This window comes from Pristiophorus japonicus, chromosome 9 (assembly GCF_044704955.1).
Source record: "Pristiophorus japonicus isolate sPriJap1 chromosome 9, sPriJap1.hap1, whole genome shotgun sequence".
Classification (NCBI taxonomy): Eukaryota; Metazoa; Chordata; class Chondrichthyes; family Pristiophoridae; genus Pristiophorus; species Pristiophorus japonicus.
The window spans coordinates 206,777,501-206,797,372 of record NC_091985.1 but is presented as its reverse complement, the minus strand read 5'-3'; the positions used below and the strand labels follow the sequence as shown (position 1 = coordinate 206,797,372).

Below are 19,872 nucleotides of genomic sequence, written 5' to 3'. Positions count from 1 at the left end.
TGAGCTTACATTGTTACATTAACAGACAAACCCTGTTCTTTCCCCTAATCTGATTACAGATTCCAACAGTGGGTTCAGTGAATGGAATATCTTATCAGTGTTGCCATGGCGACCTGTCTGCAGTGAATCGATTGTTTGAGTTTCTAACTCAGACTAAACTTCTCTTTCCCATGATGCACACATAAGTCAAAGTCAATGTATTTTAACCATTTTATGTTGATAAAATGGTTAAAGAAGCACATGGGATCCTAGGTGTTATAAATAGGGGTGTGGATTACAAAAGGGTAGAGGTCATATAAACCTGTACAAATCATTGGTTAGGCTGCAGTTCGAATATTGTCAGGTTTTAGGGATCTTACACCAGGAAGAATGTCGAGGCCCTTGTGGAAATATCAGAAAGAATTCACGATTAATAAGAATTTAACTCATGCTTGAGGGTTAAACCAGTAGACTCAGCTTCTCTTGAACTGAAAACAACAGCCACTTCAAAGGAGATGAGGATAAAAGCTGCCAAATAGTAAAGCCAAATTCAAAGGAGTGTAAGAGAGTGTGTGTGAATAAGTAATGTCAGTACACAGGGTCCCTATAAATGCTAGTGAACGAACAGAAGGTCAGTTGCAGGAATAATAGATGTAGGCCAAATGGCAGAGGGAAGTTACCTTAGCAGAAACACACTGTAAGAAACAGCAGGGGGTGTGGGAAGAGATGAAAAGACCTAACTGATCAAGATATGGGACATACACAGTAACAAAGACACCAGTTTGGTAATAATTCTTGGAGGCAAGACAGGGTTACAATAACAGAAGGATGTATATGTACAAAGATGAAATGTCAGCAGAATCTATCGAAACCGACACGTGTTTAGCTGAGAGAAGAAAGGCTATGACTAGACACAAGGTTTTGAAGGAAGTTAGCGAGAACCTCGGAATAACACTCGACAGCAGGAGCAGGAACCTCGGGTAGAATCCCTAAGCTGAAGTCAGATGGAGACTGATCACCTCGGACCGAATCGGGTAATTTCTATATAGGTTGTGAGTCCTATATTCTGTAGTGACTAATGAGCAGTGTTTGTTAAAGCATTTATTAAAGATAAGTTGGCTTGTGAATCTAGTGTTATAGTCTTTTGTTCAGGTTAAACTTACTGTGGGAACCCTAAAAGGAAAATTGCAAACCTCTTTGTTTGATCTTTTGAACATCTAGCAAATTTGGCGCAACACCTTGGAGAGGGTGCAGTGCGATTCACTGAGATGATACCAGGGAAGAGAGGCTTTAGTTATCCAGGGGAGATTGGAGAAACTGGGGCTCTTTTCATTATAACAAAGGGTAATTGGAGATCTGAGGGAGGTATTCAAAATTTGATCAGGTAAACGAGGAAAAACTATTTCCACTAGTCGGTGAGTCAGTAACTCGAGGGCATCAAATTCAAATCATCACCAAAAGGCTCAGACCCAGGGAGGAACTATCGAGCACACTGTACAACAATGTTTGGGACACTCACTGTCCCTCCAGATCTGTGTCCAGGGGAGGAACTGATGGGTTTCTCTTATCCTTGTGTTAAATGATGTTCTCATCGAGGTGATGGATATCAGCATCGGGGAATGGGTCATTCTGAACACCTAGTGTCTGCCTTAAGCGCTCTTCAGTCAGGTACAGCATGGGTTAGATACAGAGTAAAGCCCCTTCCACATTGTCCCATCAAACACTCCCAGGACAGCAACAGCACGGGTTAGATACAGAGTAAAGCTCCTTCTACACTGTTCCATCAAACACTCCCAGGGCAGGTACATGGACATGTTACCAATACCCTGGATACCAAGGCAAGGAGAGGCACTCTGGAAGGTATGGGGAGTTGGAGTTTGTCCATGAGACTAACCAAACTAAAATAATCATGAGTAATGATCGGGTGTCAGTCATGGCTTAGCGGTAGCAGTTTTGTCTCTGAGTCAGTAGGTTCTGGATTCAAGTCTACCTGTAAAGAATTGAGCACAAAATCTAGGCTGACATTCCAATGCAGTACTGAGGGATTGCTGCACTGTCAGTGTTGCCATCTTTCAGATGAATCGCTGAACCGAGGCCCCATCAGCCCTCAACCAATATCACTAAAACAGATTATCTGGCCAGTATCACATTGCTGTTCGTGGCAGCTTGCTGTGAGCAAATTGTATGCCGCACTTCCTATATTGCAACAGTGAATGCACTTCAAATGTACTTTGATGTTGTTGTACTTCATTGGCTGTAAAGCACTTTGGGACATCCTGAAGTGTTACATAAGCTCAAGTTATTGTTAAATGAGGGAGAAAAGTTCCAAAAAAGCAACAGTCGGTTAAAGGATATCAATCTTATATTGGAGAAATCAAGGAATTGACACACTGTGTGTTGGAATCAAAGCTAATTTATTTGTCAGATATCCAGAAAATTAAACTCCAACCCAGTTACAGGGGAAACAAAACCCAACTGTCAGAATGAACACGGTTCAGTCCCGATATGATTCACAGCATGTGAATACGTTGGTGTTTCATCAGATCACTTCTGCTTTTAAAGCTCTTCTCACAGTCGGAACATTTAAATGGTCTCCTATTGGTATGAACAACTCGGTGTGCAGTGAGGTTGGATGAAGAAGTGAATCCTTTGCCACACTCAGAGCAGGTAAATGGCCTCTCCCCAGTGTGGATACGCTGGTGAGCCAGTAGGTCGGATGAATTTGTGAATCCCTTCCTACACACGGAGCAGGTAAATGGCCTTTCATCAGTGTGAGTGTGGTGGTGGCTCAGCTGGTGAGATGATTTCATGAATCCTTTCCCACACACAGAGCAGACGAATAGTCTCTCCCCAGTGTGAACTCGCTTGTGATCAGTAAGGTGAGATGAACAAGTGAATCCCTTCCCACAGACGGAGCAGGTGAACGGCCTCTCCCCAGTGTGAACTCGCTGGTGTTCAATGGGATTGGATAACTGAGTGAATCCCTTCCCACACACTGAGCAGGTGAACGGTCTCTCCCTGATGTGACTGCGTCGATGAGTTTCCAGCTCAGACAGTGATCTGAATCCCTTCCCACATTCCCACGGTTTCTCCATGGTGCGGGTGCCCTTGTGTCTCTTCAGGTTGGACGATCAGTTGAAGCCTCGTCCACACACAGAACCCGTGTACGGTTTCTCCCCGCTGTGAATGGTGCGATATTTTTTCAGGCTGTGTAACTGGTTAAAGCTCTTTCCACAGGCAGTGCACCAGTGAGTGTAGAACTGCACCCAGCCAGAGTCAGCACCTTCAGGGGAGGAGAACCAGAGAGTGTTGACCTGAACTCAGCCAGAGTCAGCAACTTCAGGTGAGGAAGAAAACAGCGAGAAGGAAGAAATGATGGCGATGGTGCGATGTGTTTGGCTTTCAGTACAGGGAGGACGGAGAGTGTGTGGGATGGGGATTTACAGCTTTGGGGGAACAAGAGAGGAAAGAATGTTCCATACAATCTAGAATTGTCTGTCCTTAATTTCTCACTCGGGGGTGTGTGTTTCAGTCCTATTCCAGTCACACTGATGTTTGAAATCTTTTCCCACAACCAGAATAGACAAACATTTCTTTCTCCACATCCAAATGCTGATGATATTCAGGTCCTGATGCATCGAGTGACTGTCTGATCTTGACAATATGTTTGGTTCAAGTTCCCTATCTGCAAATCCTCCCCTTCTGATAACCTGTAATAAGGAGTTTACAAAAGTCATCACTGTAAGTACAGGATAGAAATTAAGGACAGACAATTCTGGGAAGGCGCTTCCCAGCGCGCGGTGTAAGAGTGTTACAGGACAAATACATTCGGCACCGCGCCACACAAGAATAAATTAAGGCAGGGGACCAAAAGGTTGATCAAAGAGGCAGGTTTTACGGAGCGTCTTGAAGGAGGTAAGAGAGGGAGAGGTTTAGGGAGGGAGTTCCCGAGCTTGGGACCAGGCAGCTCAAGGCACAGCCATCGCTGGTGGAGCGATTATAATCAGGGATGGTAAAGGCCAGAATTAGAAGTTATCACGGGGAGCGGGGGGTTGTGAGACTAAAGGAGATCACAGAGATAGGGAGGGGCGAGGCTGTGGAATGATTTGTAAACAAGGATGAGAATTTTCAAATCGAGGCGTTGCTTAACCGGGAGCCAATGTAGGTCAGCGAGCACAGGGGCGATGGATGATCCTTACCTACGGATCCATTACAGACCCAATCCACGCTCCAACCCTCTTCTCAATCTTCCTCGCTGCCATGCTCCACCTCACACTCAACAAGCTCCCGCTGGAGTAGAACTGAACTACAGAATCAGTGGGAACCTGTTCAACCTTCGTCGTCTCCAGGCCAGATCCAAGACCACCCCAACCTGCGTCTGTGCACATAGAGGCTGAACTCAAAGTCATACTCAACGTATTCACTGAGGCATACGAAAGCATAGGCCTTACGCTAAACATCCATAAGACAAAGGTCCTCCCCATCACACAGCACTGCCCCCCAGTCATCAAGATCCATGGTGCAGCCCTGGACAATGTGGACCATTTCCCATACCTTGGGAACCTCTTATCAACAAGAGCAGATACTGACGACGAGATTCCACACCACCTCCAATGCTGCCTTTGACCACCTGAGGAAAAGAGTGTTTGAAGACCAGGCCCTCAAATCTGCCATCAAGCTCATGGTCTACAGGGCTGTAGCAATGCCCACCCTCCTGTATGGCTCAGAAACATGGACCATGTACAGTAAACACCTCAAGTCACTGGAGAAATACCACCAACGATGTCTCCATAAGATCCTGCAAATCCCTTGGGAGGACAGGCGCACCACCAACATTAGTGTCCTTGACCAGGCCAACATCCCCAGCATTGAAGCACAAACCAGACTTGATCAGCTCCGCTGGGCAGGCCACATTGTGTGCAGGCCACATTGTTCGCATGCCAGACACAAGACTCCCAAAGCAAGTGCTCGACTCGGAACTGCTTCATGGCAAACGAGCCAAAGGTGGGCATAGGAAACATTACAAAGACACCCTCAAAGCCTCCCTGATAAAGTGCAACATCCCCACTGACACCTATGAGTCCCTGGCCAAAGACCACCCTAAGTGGAAGAAGTGCATCCAGGAGGGCGCTAAGCACCTCGAGTCGCATCGCCGAGAGCCACTCCATCTGGGATCCTCAATTTTATACACCTCAATTAAGCCTATCCTCAGTCACCTCTATTCCAAAGAAAAGAATGCCAGCCATCCTAACTTTCCTCATAGCTAAAATTCTTCAGTCCAGGTAACATCCTCTGTACTCTCTCCAGTGCTTTCCTGTAATGTGGTGACCAGAACTGTGTGAATACTCTAGCTGTGGTCGAACTCATGTTTTACACAGTCCGAGCATAACCTCCAGAGTCCTAAATTTACTGCCTGAAAGAGTGAAAGAGTAGTAGAGGCAGAAACCCTCATCGCATTTACAAAAGTACTTGGATATGCATTTGAAGTGTCATAACCTGCAGGGAAACGGACCAAGAGCTGAAAAGTAGAATTAGGCTGGATAGCTCTTTTTCGACCGCACAGACACGACGGTCCAAATGGCCTCTTCTGTGTTGTAAACTGCTATGATTCCATGACACCAATCACCTCCTGTCTGATATAAACCAACCCTCATCACTGACACTAAGTAGACTGCGAAAATATGTTAAAGGGTAAGACTGTAGAAACGCAGTAGTAAACATTTAAGGAGATATTTCATAACTTCTCAGCAAAGATTTATTCAAGTGAGAAATAAAGATGCTAAGAGAAGGATGAACCATCCCTGGCTAATGAAGGAAGTAAAGGATGGTATCAAATTGAATAAAAAGGCATTCAATGTTGCGAAGGACAGTGGAAGGCCAGAGGATTGGGAAATTGTTAGAAACCAGCAAAGGACGACTAAAAAACATGATAAAGACAGAGAAGATAGCACATGAGAGCAAACTAGCAAGAAATATAACAGACAGGTATATAAGAAGGAAACGAGTAGCTAAAGTAAACATTGGTTCCTTAGAGGATGAGACTGGAGAATTAATGATGGGAAATAAAGAATTGGCAGAGATTTAACACAAATATTTTGTATCGGTCTTCACGGTAGAGGACACTGAAAACATTCCAATAGTTGATAATCAAGGAGCTATTGTGGGGGGGGGCGGGGGCTTTAAAACAGCCACTATCAGTAGAGATAAAGTACTAAGCAAACTAAAGGGACTAAAGGTGGACAAGTCCCCTGGACCTGATGACATGCAACCTAGGGTCTTAAAAGTGACTGCAGAGATAGTGGATGCATTGGTTGTAATCTACCAAAATTCCCTGAATTCTGGAGAGGTTCCAGCAGATTAGAAAACCGCAAATGTTACACTCGTATTTAAGAAAGGAGGGAGACAGAGAGCAGGAAACTATAGACCAGTTAGCCTACCATCTGGAGTCCATCATTAAGGAAATAGTGGCAGGACATTTAGAAAATCATATTGCAGTCAAACAGAGTCAGCATGGTAGCTTGGTTTTATAAAAGGGGAATCATGTTTGACAAATTTGTTGGAGTTGTTTGAGGATGTAACAAAAAGAGTGGATAAAGGAAAACCAGTTGATGTCGTATATTTGGATTTCCAGAAAGCATTTGATAAGGTGCCACACAAAAGGTTACTGCACAAGGTAAGAGCTCATGGGGTTGGGGGTAATATATTAGCATGGATAGAGGATTAGCTAACTAACGGAAAACAAACAGAGAGTCAGAATCAATGGGTCATTTCCCGGTTGGCAAACTGTAACTAGTGGGGTGTCGCAGGGATCAGTGCTGGGGCCTCAAATATTTACAATTTATATCAATGACTTGGATGAAGGGACCGAATGCACCACAGCCAAATTTGCTGATGATACAAAAATAGGTGGAAAGCAAGTTGTGAGGAGGACACAAAGAATCTACAAAGGGATATAGATAGGCTCAGTGAGCGGGCAGAAATCTGGCAGATGGACCATAATGTGAGAAAATGTGAGGTTATCTACTTTTGTAGGAAAAATAAAAATGCTAATTATTTAAATGCAGACAATTACAATATGCTGTAGTACAGAGGGAATCCTTCTCCATGAAACGCAAAATGTTAGCATGCAGGTACATCAATTAATCAGGGAAGGCAAATGGAATGCTGGCCTTTATTGCAAGGGGGGTGGAGTATAAAAGTAGGGAAGCCCTGCTACAACTGTACAGGGAACTGGTAAGACAACACCTGGAGTACTGCATAGTTTTGTTCTGGACTTGTCTCCATTCCCGTGCCGAGGGGATTGCTACAAGAGACTGGAGGGGCAACACTTGGGGACACTGATTCCCCACCAATTCCCATTGCCCTTCTTTCTGGTGGATAATGGAGGCGTCACTATGTGTAATGTGCAAGTCAGTAAGAATTGTCAGCAAGCTCTTTCTAATTGGAGATTTTATTCAGTGGAAACTTTCACACACTATTGTAGATTTTGTACCAAAGATCAATTTAAGATTAAAGTAAAAGTTGGTAATTTTATTTCAATCTAAATTTCTGTTGAGAGTCGCTGAATTAAGGGGAAAGATAACACAGCGTTTCTTAAATGGACACTGCAGCCCCGAGAACACCATCAGCAATATATACAGAATATTAAAGTACAGCCCAGTTATAGGGTTAATAACATCAGCAGAAATAAACCCCAACTATCAGAATGAACATGGTTCAATCGGGATGTGGTTAACAGCCTCAATAACAGCAGATTCCAACCCCTACAGTCACTTGTGAACTCGCTGGTGTCTCAGCAGATAGGATGACCGAGTGAATCCCTTCCCACACTCAGAGCAGGTGAACAGCCTCTCCCCAGTGTGAACTCGCTGGTGTTTCAGCAGGTTGTATGACATAGTGAATCCCTTCCCACACTCAGAGCAGGTGAATGGCCTCTCCCCGGTGTGAACTCGCTGGTGTATCAGCAGGTTGGATGACTGAGTGAATCCTTTCCCACACTCTGAGCAGGTGAACGGCCTCTCCCCAGTGTGCACTCGCTGGTGTTTCAGCAGGTTGGATGACATAGTGAATCTCTTCCCACACTCTGAGCAGGTGAACAGCCTCTCCCCAGTGTGAACTCGCTGGTGTGTCAGCAGGTCGGATGACCGAGTGAATCCCTTCCCACACTCTGAGCGGGTGAACGGCCTCTCCCCAGTGTGAACTCGCTGGTGAACTACAAGCTGAGATGAACAAGTGAATCCCTTCCCACACGCTGAGCAGGTGAACGGCCTCTCCCCAGTGTGAACTCGCTGGTGTATCAGCAGATCGGATGACCGAGTGAATCCCTTCCCACACTCTGAGCAGGTGAACGGCCTCTCCCCAGTGTGAACTCGCAGGTGTGACTGCAGGTTGCACGACTGAGTGAAGCGCTTCCCACACTCTGAGCAGGCGAATGCTCTCTCCCCTGTGTGAACTCGCTGGTGTTTCAGCAAGTGGGATGAATTAGTGAATCCCTTCCCACAGTCTAAGCAGGTGAACGGCCTCTCCCCAGTGTGAACTCGCTGGTGTGTCAGCAGGTGGGTTGACTGAGTGAATCCCTTCCCACACACAGTGCAGGTGAACGGCCTCTCCCCAGTGTGAACTCGCTGGTGTGTCAGCAGGTGGGTTGACTGAGTGAATCCCTTCCCACACACGGAGCAGGTGAACGGCCTCTCCCCAGTGTGAACTCGCTGGTGTATCAGCAGGTCGGATAACTGAGTGCATCCCTTCCCACACTCAGAGCAGGTGAATGGCCTCTCCCCAGTGTGAACTCGCCGGTGAGCTACAAGTTGGGATGACCCAGTGAATCCCTTCCCACACTCAGAGCAGGTGAACGGCCTCTCCCCAGTGTGATTGCGTCGATGAATTTCCAGCGCAGACGGTGATCTGAATACCTTCCCACAGTCACCACATTTCCACGGTTTCTCCATGATGTGGCTATCCTTGTAACTCTCCAGGTTGGACGATCAGTTGAAGCCTCGACCACACACACAACACGTTTACAGTTTCTCCGCGCTGTGAACGGTGTGATGTTTTTTCAGGCTGTGTAACTCATTAAAGCTCTTTCCACAGGCAGTGCACTGGAACACGCTCACTCGGGTGTTTGTGTCTTGTGCTTTTCCAGTCACACTGATAATTGAAATCTTTTCCTACTGGCAGAACAGACAAACATTTCTCCTTCCACTTTCAAAGGCCGATGATATTCAGATCCTGATGAAACGATTGACTCCGTCAGATCTTGACGTGATGTTTGGTTTGTGTTTCCTGTCTGAAAATCTCCCCTTCTAATATGCTGTAAGAGGAGATAACAAAACTCTTCACTGTCAGTACAAGACAGAAATTCACAATAGACACATCTAGTTTCCATGGAACATTCTTTCCTCCCTTGTTCTTCCGAAGCTGTAAATCCCTGTCCCACACATTATCCCGCCTGCTGTGCTGAAATCCAAATCAACACACATTTCTAGACTGTTGCTCCTCCACTCCCAGTTTTCACCACCAATTCTGGCTGGGTTGAGGTCCTACTCACTGGTACACTTCCTTCTCCTAAAGGGATGGACTCTGGCTGGGTTCACTTGTACACTCACTGGTTCCTGTCCCCTGAGTGTGGTGATTCTGGTTGGGCTCAGTTCGACACTCACTGGTTCCCCTCCCTCTCCTTTCCTGAAGGTGCTGACTCTGGCTGGGATAGTTCTGCACTCACTTGTTCCCCTTCCTCTCCTCCCCTGAAGGAACAGTGCAGATGGAGCTTTACTCTGTATCTAACCCGTGCTGTATCTGCCCTGGGAGTGTTTAATGGGACAGTAGATGGAGCTTTACTTTGTATCTAACTCTTGCTGTATCTGCCTGGCAATGTTTGATAGGACAGAGCAGAGGGAGCTTTACTCTGTATGTAATCCATGTAGTACCTGCCCATGAAATGTTTGATGGGACAGTGTAGACAGAGCTTTACTCTTTACCTAACCCATGCTGTACCTGCACTGGGAACAGTTGATGGACCAGGATAGAGGGACCTTTGTGCCATATCCTGGAGCTTTACTCTATACCTAAACCATACTGTATTTGCTCTGGGAGTGTTTGATGGTAATTGCAGAGCAAGTTTTACTCTGCATCTAAACTGTGCTGCACCTGCCCATGGAGTAATTGATGGGAAGGTATAAAGGGAGCTTTTCTCTATCTAACCGGTGCTATACCTTCCCTGTTTGATGGGACAGTGTCGAGGGAGCATTACTCTGTATCTAACCCGTGTTGCACCTGCCCTGGGATTGCTTGATGGGGTAGTGTAGAAGGAGCTTTACTCTGTATCTACCCTGTGCTGTAACTGCCCTGGGAGTGTCTGATGGGACCGTAAAGAGAGAGCTTTACTCTGTATCTAACTCGTTCAGTACCTGCCCTGGAGTGTTTGATGTGACAGTGTAGAGGGAGCTTTACTCTGTATCTAACCCGTGCTGCACCTGCCCTGGGATTGCTTGATGGGGTAGTGTAGAGGGAGCTTTACTCTGTATCTAACCAGTACTGTACCAGCAATGGGCGTGTTGGTGAACCAGGGTAGAGGGAGCTTTATGCTGTATCTAGGAGCTTTACTCTGTATCTAAATGATGCTGTATTTACCCTGTGAGTTTTCAATGGTAATTGCAGAGCAAGCTTTGCACTGTATCTAAACTGTGCTGCACCTGCCCTGGGAGTGATTGATGGGAAGGTATAGAGGGGGATTTTCTCTATCTAACCAGTGCTGCACCTGCCCTGTTTGATGGGACAGTGCACAGGGATCTTTGCTCTGTATCTAACCCGTGCTGTACCTGTCCTGGAAATGTCTAATGGGACAGTGTAGAACATAAGCACAAAACTAACATAAGAAATAGGAGCAGGCCATACGGCCCATCGCGCCTGCTCCACTACCCAACACGATCATGGCTGATCCGATCATGGACACAGGTCCACTTCCCTGTCCGTTCCCCATAACCCTTTATTCCCTTCACTTTTATTCTCTTATCGGTTAATAAACTGTCTATCTCTCTCTTAAATGTATTCAATGTCTCGGCTTCCATAGCTCTCTGAGGCAGCGAATTGCACAGATTTATAACCCTCAGAAGAAATTTCTCCTCATCTCAGTTTTAAATGGGTGGCCCCTTATTCTAAGATTATGCCCCCTAGTTGTAGTCTCCCCTATCAGTGGAAACATCCTCTTTGCATCCACCTTGTCAAGCCCCCTCATAATCTTATACATTTCGATAAGATCACCTCTCATTATTCTGAATTCCAATGAGTAGAGGCTCAACCTTCTCAACCTTTCCTCATAAGTCAAACCCTCTCATCTCCGGAATCAACCTCGTGAACCTTCTCTGAACTGCCTTCAAAGCAAGTATATCCTTTCTCAGATATGGAAACCAAAACTGTACGGAGTATTCTAGATGTGGCCGCACCAATATCCTGTATAACTGTAGCAAGACTTCCCTGCTTTTATACTCCATCCCCTTTGCAATAAAGGCAAAGTAAATGAGTTGACGGCACAAATCATTGCAAATGGGTATGATTTGGTGGCCATTACAGAAACGTGGTTGCAGGGTGGCCAAGACTGGGAATTAAACATACAGGGGTATCTGACAATTTGGAAAGATAGACAAGAAGGGAAAGGAAGTGGGGTAGCTCAGTTAATAAAGGATGATATCAGGGCAGTTGTGAGAGATTATATTGGCTCTAATGAACAAAATGTTGAATCATTGTGGGTGGAGATTAGAGATAGTAAGGGGAAAAAGTCACTGGTCGGCGTAGTTTATAGGCCCCCAAATAATAACTTCATGGTGGGGCGGACAATAATCAAGGGAATAATGGAGGCATTTTAAAAAGGAACGGAAGTAATCATGGGGGATTTTAACCTACATATCGATTGGTCAAATCAAATTGCATGGGGTAGCCTGGAGGAGGAATTCATAGAATGCATACGGGATTGTTTCCTAGAACAGTATGTTACAGAACCTACAAGGGAGCAAGCTATCTTAGATCTGGTCCTGTGTAATGAGACAGGAATAATAAACGATCTCCTAGTAAAAGATCCTCTCGGAATGAGTGATCACAGTATGGTGGAATTTGTAATACAGATTGAGGGTGAGGAAGTAGTGTCTCAAACGAGAGTACTATGCTTAAACAAAGGGGACTACAGTGGGATGAGGGCAGAGTTGGCTAAAGTAGACTGGGTAGACAGACTAAACGGTGGCACAATTGAGGAACAGTGGAGGACTTTTAAGGAGCTCTTTCATAGTGCTCAACAAAAATATATTCCAGTGAAAAAGAAGGGCGGTAAGAGAAGGGATAACCAAGGAAATAAAGGAGAGCATCAAATTAAAAACCAATGCGTATAAGGTGGCCAAGATTATTAGGAAACTAGAAGATTGGGAACATTTTAAATGACAGCAAAGAATGACGAAGAAAGCAATAAAGAAAGGAAAGAGAGATTATGAAAGTAAACTTGCGCAAAACATAAAAACAGATAGTAAAAGCTTTTACCAATATATAAAACGGAAAAGAGTGACAAAGTAAATGTTGGTCCCTTAGATGATGAGAAGGGGGATTTAATAATGGGAAATGTGGAAATGGCTGAGACCTTAAACAATTATTTTACTTCGGTCTTCACAGTGGAAGACACAAAAACCATGCCAAAAATTGCTAGTCACGGGAATGTGGGAAGGGAGGACATAAGAATTAGGAACAGGAGTAGGCCATCTAGCCCCTCGAGCCTGATCCGCCATTCAATAAGATCATGGCTGATCTGGCCGTGGACTCCACTTACCCGCCCGCTCCCCGTAACCTTGAGACAATCACTATCACTAGGGGGGTAGTGCTGGACAGGCTAATGGATCTCAAGGTAGACAAGTCCCCTGGTCCTGATGAAATGCATCCAAGGGTATTAAAAGAGATGGCAGAAGTTATAGCAGTAAAACAGTAAAAGGGAATATTATTTGAATGGGGAGAAATTACAACATGCTGCGGTGCAGAGGGACCTGGGGGTCCTTGTGCATGAATCGCAAAAAGTTAGTTTGCAGGTGCAGCAGGTAATCAGGAAGGCGAATGAAATGTTGGCCTTCATTGCGAGAGGAATGGAGTACAAAAGCAGGGAGGTCCTGCTGCAACTGTACAGGGTATTGGTGAGGCCGCATCTGGAGTACTGCGTGCAGTTTTGGTCACCTTACTTAAGGAAGGATATACTAGCTTTGGAGGGGGTACAGAGACGATTCACTAGGCTGATTCCGGAGATGAGGGGGTTACCTTATGATGATTGATTGAGTAGACTGGGTCTTTACTCGTTGGAGTTCAGAAGGATGAGGGGTGATCTTATAGAAACATTTAAAATCATGAAAGGGATAGACAAGATAGAGGCAGAGAGGTTGTTTCCACTGGTCGGGGAGACTAGAACTAGGGGGCGCAGCCTCAAAATACGGGGGAGCCAATTTAAAACCGAGTTGAGAAGGAATTTCTTCTCCCAGAGGGTTGTGAATCTGTGGAATTCTCTGCCCAGGGTAGCAGTTGAGGCTAGCTCATTCAAATCACAGATAGATAGATTTTTAACCAATAAGGGAATTAAGGGTTATGGGGAGCGGGTGGGTAAGTGGAGCTGAGTCCATGGCCAGATCAGCCATGATCTTATTGAGTGGTGGAGCAGGCTCGAGGGGCTAGATGGCCTACTCCTGTTCCTAATTCTTATGTTCTATGTTCTATTCCATTGGCCTTCCTGATCACTTGCTGTACCTGCATATTAACCTTGTGTGTTTCATGCAGAAGTACCCCTAGGTCCCGCTGTACTGCAGCACTTTGCAATTTTTCTCCATTTAAATAATAACTTGCTCTTCGATTTTTTTCTGCCGAAGTGTATAACCTCACACTTTCCAACATTATACTCCATCTGCCAAATGTTTGCCCATTCACTTAGCTTGTCTATGTCCTTTTGCAGGTTTTTTGTGTCCTCACACATTGCTTTGCCTCCCATCTTTGTATCATCAGCAAACTTGGCTACATTACACTTGGACCCTTCTTCCAAGTCATTAATATAGATTGTAAATAGTTGGGGTCCCAGCACTGATCCCTGCAGCACCCCACTAATTACTGATTACCAATCCGAGAATGAACCATTTATCCCGATTCTCTGTTTTCTGTTAGTCAGTTTTCTATCCATGCTAATTCCTCGGAATCGAGGCAGATTTGCTTCCACTCTTAGAATGAGTCCTTAGGTGGCTGAACAGTCCAATATGAGAGCCAGTCTCTGCCACAGGTGGGACAGACAGTCATTGAGGGTAAGAGAGGGTGGGACAGGTTTGCCGCATGTTCTTTCTACTGCCTGCGCTTGTTTTCTGCATGCACTCGGTGATCAGACTCGAGGCGCTCAGTGCTCTCCAGGATGCACTTCCTCCACTTAGGGCGGTGTTTGGCCAGGGACTCACAGGTGTCAGTGGGGATGTTGCACTTTATCAGGGAGACTTTGAGGGTGACCTTGTAATGTTTCCTCTGTCCACCTTTGGCTTGTTTGCCATGCAGGAGTTCAGAGGGAGAACGCTTGATTTGGGAGTCTCATGTCTGGCATGCGGACAATGTGGCCTGCCCAGCGGAGCTGATCAAGTGTGGTCAGTGCCTCAATGCTGGGGATGTTGGCCTCGTCGAGGACAGTAATGTTGGTGTGTCTATCCTCCCAGGGGATTTGTAGGATCTTGCGGAGGCATCGTTGGTGGTATTTCTCCAGCGACTTGAGGTGTTTACTATACATGGTCCATGTCTCTGAGCCATACAGGAGGGCGGTTATTACTCCAGCCCTGTAGACCATGAGCTTGGTGGTAGATTTGAGAGCCTGGTCTTCGAACACGCCTTTCCTCAGGCAGCCAAAGGCTGCGCTAGCGCACTGGAGGCAGTGTTGAATCTCCACATCAATGTCTGCTTTTGTTGATAATAGGCTCCACGTTGTCCAGGGCTGCGACATGGATCTTGATGACTGGGGGGCCGTACTGTGCGGCAAGGACAGGCTGGTGGAGGACTTTGTCTTACGGATGTTTAGCATAAGGCCCATGCTTTCGTACGCCTCAGTAAATACGTCGACTATATCCTGAAGTTCAGTCTCTGAATGCGCGCAGATGCAGGCATCGTCCGTGTACTGTAGCTCGACGACAGAGGTTGGGGTGTTCTTGGACCTGGCCTGGAGACTGTGAAGGTTGAACAGCTTCCCACTGGTTCTGCAGTTTAGTTCCACTCCAGCGGCGAGCTTGTTGAGTGTGAGGTGGAGCATGGCAGCGAGGAAGACTGAGAAGAGGGTTGGGGCAATGACGCAGCCATGTTTGACCCCGGTCCAGACATGGATTGGGTCTGTAATGGATTCGTTGGTAAGGATCACGGCCTGCATGTCATCGTGGAGCAGGCGGAGGATGTTGACGAACTTTTGGGGGCATTCGAAACAGAGGAGGACGCTCCATAGACCCTCGCAGTTGACAGTGTCAAAGGCCTTTGTAAGGTTGAAGGCGGCCTTGTATAAGGCCTTCTTCGACCTTACACATATATTACACCCAACCCAGTGAACTTTTATCTTGTGCAGTAACCTTTTATGTGGCACCTTGTCAAATGCCTTTTGGAAGTCCAAATACATCACATCCACTGGTTCCCCTTTACCCACCATGTTTGTTACATCCTCAAAGAATTCCAGCAAATTTGTCAAACATGACTTCCCCTTCATAAATCCATGCTGACTCTGCCTGACTGAATTATGTTTTTCCAAATGTCCTGCTACTGCTTCTTTAATAATGGGCTAGAACATTTTCCCAACCACAGGTGTTAGGCTAACTGATCTATAGTTTCCTGCTTTTTGTCTGCCTCCTTTTTTTTAAAAATGGGGGTGTTACATTTGCAGTTTTCCAATCTGCTGGGACCTCCTCAGAATCCAGGAATTTTGGTAAATTAAAACCAATGCATCCACTATTCCTGCCGCTACTTCTCTTAAGACCCTAGGATGCAAGCCATCAGGTCCAGGGGATTTATCTGCCTTTAGTCCCATTATCCTACTGAGCACTACCTTCATTGTGATTGTGTTAAGTTCATCGCCCCTCCCCGCCCCCCCCCCCACCACCCCCATAGCCCCTTGACTATCCACTGTTGGGATATTTTTAGTGTCCTCTACCATAAAGACTGATACAAAATATTTGTTCAGCGTTTCTGCCATCTCCATGTTCCCCATTACTAATTCCACGGTCTCATCCTCTAAGGGACCAACATTTACTTTAGCCACTCTTTTCCTTTTTATATACCTATAGAAACTCTTGCTATCTGTTTTTATATTTTGTGCTAGTTTACTTTCATAGTCTATCTTCCCTTTTTTAATCATTTTTTGAGTCATTCTTTGCTGGCTTTTAAAAGCTTCCCAATCTTCTGTCCTCCCACTAGTTTTGGCCACTTTATTTGCCCTTGTTTTTAAATTGGATACCGTCCTTTATTTCTTTAGTTTGCCACAGATGGCTATCTTTTCTTTTACACCCTTTCCACCTCACTGGAATATATTTTTCTTGAGAGTTGTGAAATATCTCCTTAAATGTACATCAACTGTTCTACACTTTAATCTATTTTCCCAGTCCACTTTAGCCAACTCTGCCCTCATACCTTTGCAGTCTCCTTTATTTAAGCTTCGTACGCTGGTTTGAGATCCAACTTTTTCGCCCTCCATCTGAAATTGAAATTCAACCTTGATCACTCATTCCAAGAGGATCCTTCACCAGGAGATTATTTATTAATCCTGTCTCATTACACAGAACCAGATCGAAGATAGCCTGCCCCCTGGTTGGTTCCGTTACATACTGCTCAAGAAACTCATCCCTTATGCACCCTATGAACTCTTAGTAGAACTATGTAGAGAGAGCTTTGCTCTGTATCTATCCCATGCTGTACCTGCCCTGGGAATGTCTGATGGAAGAGTGGAGAGTGAGCTTTGCTCTGTATCTATCTGATGCTGTACCTGCCCTGGGAGCATTTGAGGGAACAGTGTAGAGGGAGCTTTGCTCTATATCTTTCCTTTGCTGTACCTGCCCATTATCCCTACTCTCTGCCTCCTGCCGTTTAGCTAATTCCATAACCAGGTCAATAATTTGCCCTCAATTCTGTTAGATAACAGTTTCTTATGTGGGACTTTATCTAATGCCTTCTGGAAATCCATATAAATAAAATTACACCAAACTCATAGCGAATTATTTCTCCCATTGAATTATTTTTAGTCTCGCTTCTCTCACTGGTATTTTGCCAATACCTTCCCTGGATCCCAAGGCTAGGAGAGGCACTCTGGAAGGTATGGGGAGCTGGGACTTGTCCATGAGAGTAACCGAATGTATAAAAACTGAGATAATCTAGAGTGAGAAAGGAGAAAAGGCCCCAAAGTGGAGCAGTGGGTAGGTAACAGGACATCAATTAGTCTCCTCCTGTCTTACAGAAATAAAGAGCATAAGAAATAGCAGCAGGAGTAGGCCATATCGCCCCTCGAGCCTGCTCCGCCAGTCAATAAGATCATGGCTAATCTTTTATCTCAACTCCACTTTCCTACACTATTCCCATATCCCTTGATTCCCCAAATTTACAAAAATCTATCCATCTCTACCTTGAATATACTCAGACTGAGCTTCCACACTCTCTGGGGTGGAGAATTCCAAAGATTCACTGCCCTCGGAGTGAAGAAATGTCTCATCTCAGTCCTAAATGGCCGACCCGTTAATCTGAAACTGTGACACCTAGTTCTAGACTGTACATCCAGGGGAAACATCCACCCTGTCAAGTCCTGTAAGAATTTTACATGTTTCAATGAGATCACTTCTCATTCTTCTACATTCCAGAGCATATAGGCCCAGTCTGCTCAATCTCTCCTCATAGGGCAACAACCGCCCCCAATCCCGGGAAACAGTCCGGTGAACCTTCATTGCACTCCCGCTATGGCAAGTATATCCTTCCTTAGGTAAGGAGACCAAAACTGTAGACAATACTCTCGGTGCGATCTCACCAGGGCCCTATATAACTGCAGTAAGACATCTTTACTCTTATCCTCAAATCCTCTTGTAATAAAGGCCAACATACCATTTGCTTTCTTAATGTCTTGCTCTACCTGCATGTTAACTTTCAGTGATTTGTGTACAAGTGAACATTTCCCCATCTCTCACCATTTAAAAAATACTCTGCTTTTCTATTTTGCCTACCAAAGTGGATAACTTCACATTTCTCCACATTATGGGCCCAAGTTTCCACGTGATTTGCGCCTGAATTTTAGGAGCAACTGGTGGAGAACGGACTATCTTAGAAATCGCAATTCTCCACATTTTTTTTTCTGCAGTTCTAGTCAGGTAGAACAGTTCCACTTTGGAACAGAATTTTTTCTTCAAAAGGGGGCGTGTCTGGCCACTGACGCCTGATTTGAAAGTTTCCACAGTGAAAACATACTCCAAACTAACTTAGAATGGAGCAAGTGAAGATTTTTGTAGAACTGAAAAAACCTGTTCTGCACATTAAAAAAATCAGGCGCAGGTTACAAATTAGGCGTCCAGAACGAGGTGGGGTGGGGAGGGGGGGGGAAAGGGAAGTCATTAAATTCTATAATAAATCCTTATTTATACTTCTACAAATATTATACAAATAAATCCAACCTGAATAAACATTTATAAGCAAAGAAAAGATTAAATAAACCATCTTCCTACCTGTGTGAAAGTGCTTCAACCATGAAGAATTCTGCAGCCGTTTGTTCCCGCAGAGCGGGGGGGGGGGGGGGGGGGGGGGGGGGGGAGAAGGAAACAGCTGTTCGTTCCTGGAAGGGGGGGGGAAGGAGACAGTGAGAAGGCTGCAAGAAGCCTCAGTGCTGATGGCAATAGCTTTTATTAAAAAATGTTCAAAAATTAAACAGCTACAAAGAACTACAAAAATGGCCGAGTGCCAATGTTTCCTTCACACTGCGCGTGCGCGAACGCTCCAACGTGCACGCGCAGCGTTGCCGGCAGGAAAAAAAATAATTTAAATAGTACCCGCCCCCTCCCACTTACAAAATCGGTGCGAGTGTAGGCTCCGCCCCCCTGGGCGCCGCGCCAAACAGACAAGGAGCTGCAAAGCGCTCCAGAATCGCGTGTTTTTTTTCCGGCGCCATTTTAGGCACAAAAAACGGGCGCCCAGCTCGGAGGGGCGCCCGTTTTTTATCGTGTGGAAACTTGGGCCCTATATTCCATTTTCCATGTTCTTACCCGCTCACTTAGACTGTCTCTATCTCCTTGAAGTCTCTTTGCATCCTCCTCACAACTTATATTCCCACCTAGCTTTGTGTCATCGGCAAACTTGGATATTCAGGTTGAACCTCCCTGGTCCGGCAACCTCTCTGGTCCGGCATCATTCCCGAAGGGACGCGACCCGCACTGTGTCCCGGGGCTGGCTGCTCCTCCACTCTCCTCCTCCCCCCCACCCCCCCCCGATGGGTTGGAGAGGGAGTGAGGAGAGCAGCGGTTGACCGAGGTGCTGAAGCTGGGCCCAAAATGCTGTGCAGTGGGCTTCTGCACAACACATACACAGAACGCCGCCGGGTCGTTGTGCAGCATTTCGGGCCCAGCTTCGGCTCCTCGGTTGGCTGCCGCACTCCTGGCTCCCTCTCCGCGCCGATCCAACCGGGGAGGGGGCAACGGCTGGCCCTGGGACATAGCGGTCCCCCCACCCCCTGGGACAGAGAGTGAGCCCCACCGCCCCCCCGGGACACAGGACACAGCATGCCCCCCTCCCCCCGGGACACAGAACACAGCGTGCTCCCCGGGACACAGGACACAACATGCCCCCCTACCCCCGGGATCACAGGACACAGCGTGCCCCCACCCCCCCGGGACACAGAACACAGCGTGCCCCCCT

General features: G+C 46.1%; 1 pseudogene; it reads right to left on the bottom strand.

The window, feature by feature from the left end:
- LOC139274086 (zinc finger protein 850-like) overlaps positions 1-19,872 on the bottom strand; it is a 78,192-nt pseudogene that overhangs the window by 44,624 nt on the left and 13,696 nt on the right.